This window comes from Manacus candei, unplaced genomic scaffold (genome assembly GCF_025592945.1).
Source record: "Manacus candei isolate 608988 ecotype Guabito, Panama unplaced genomic scaffold, ASM2559294v1 h1tg000092l, whole genome shotgun sequence".
Taxonomy (NCBI): domain Eukaryota; kingdom Metazoa; phylum Chordata; class Aves; order Passeriformes; family Pipridae; genus Manacus; species Manacus candei.
The window spans coordinates 247,501-249,149 of NW_026138140.1; positions in this window are offsets into that span (position 1 = coordinate 247,501).

A 1,649-nucleotide genomic window follows, 5' to 3' on the forward strand; every position below is an offset into this window, starting at 1 on the left:
GGAAGGGAAGGCTGCTGGCCAGCAGGCTTTGAAAATAACTTGTTATTAACAAGTATATAGCTACGTGTAAGTACATTACCTTGTTCTGTTAGCAAGTGGTGACACAGGGAGTGCTGTAACCACGTGGTTCACATCAGGGTATTCATTTGTCTTTGTGGCCCCTTCAGAAGAAAAGGGGGGTAGGACATATGACTTGATCTATATACATCTGCTGTTTCCTTTGCAGTAATACATGAAAACTGAGTTCTTTGCATGTTGACTTTCCTCATAGTTGAGTGGAATTAAGCCCTGAGCAGGGAGGGAATTGTCACCTGGAGTTGCTGTTGCCACTTGCAAACAGCTGCCAGTTTCCAGCCCTCTTCTAAATCTTAAGCTTGGTCCCTGTAGCATTTAAAATAGGACTGAAAATGGGTTGACTGGACAAGTGTGAGATGGATTTACACTTTCAGAGCAGTTTAATAAGTGTGAGGAGGTTGTGCATGCTGCTTCAGCTTCTTTCTGTTTAACCTGTGCTTTGCAGTGCTCGGCCAGTAATTACCATGAATTCCTTGTATGTGAAGATTGTAGCATATTCCACATTACATGCCAGCAGTTACTAATAAATCTATTAAGCCCTTATATTTTTCAGTCTTTTGCTAGTTCTCAAATGCACTTGACTACAGGAATGTAATTTTTGTCCCTAGTCTCTGTTCCTTCACCCATGGCGTGAAGCTGATAGCTTTGTCCAGCTTATCTTCCACGCTTGGCACGTCCAGTAGGTGTGTGAAAGCAACTGCTGTTCTTGATGATTTACTGAGCACCTGGGGCTGTGCATTAACTTCTTATTGGAAGAGACACAGCTCTGCTGCTCTGCTACTTAGACTTATTGAAGGAAGTTCCCTAGGTAATGTTTTTGCTTCTCAAGCTGCTGCTGGAAAACACCCTGAGAACTGTTCAGTTTTTTGGGGGGTAGAAGTCGGTTACTCGACACCAACTACTGCTCAGGTGTTCAGTAAGGCTGCACCCAGCCTAGCAAGGAGAGGGAGTAACATGCAAATATTTGGTTGGCTGCTTGTATTTAAAAAAAGAAGCTCTGTTTTGAAATCTCACAAAAGCAGGCGTCTGAAAACTTCCCTGTCAGCTGTGATAGGAGAGCTGCGAGCTTTCTGTCAGTGCAGTGTCGTTACTGCTGTGCAGGTTTTGCTTGCTTACTGTGTAGGCAATGAAGTGTTTTATTAGCTGAGCTGTTTGGTTTCCAGATGTATGGGAAGTTAAAAGCAATTTTGGTTCTTGTGAGCAACGAGGAGGAACATTTTTCTAGCGACCTTGGAGTTTCAGTCTTGCAAATGGGAATTTGCAATTTCCCAGCCAGGAGTCCCCTTTGGCAAATGATGCTCTCATCATGCTGCCTTGCTTAGGAATAGTGGAAGAAGGTAGTTGAGCTGGAATTGTCACTGCTCTGTGCTACACCTCTGGAAGCCCAGGGCTAGTTTCCACTTCAAATGTCTCATCACATACGTACCAGTAAACTTTGTGCTTGAAGTTAGAGGTGGCAAGGTTTCTGCCCATCATCTGTGAGGTTACATAGTTCTTCTAAAGACATTTGTGTTTTGAAAGTGCCTTAAGCTTGGAGTGAAGTTCCAAAACTCTAATGCTGTGTCCCACTGGTG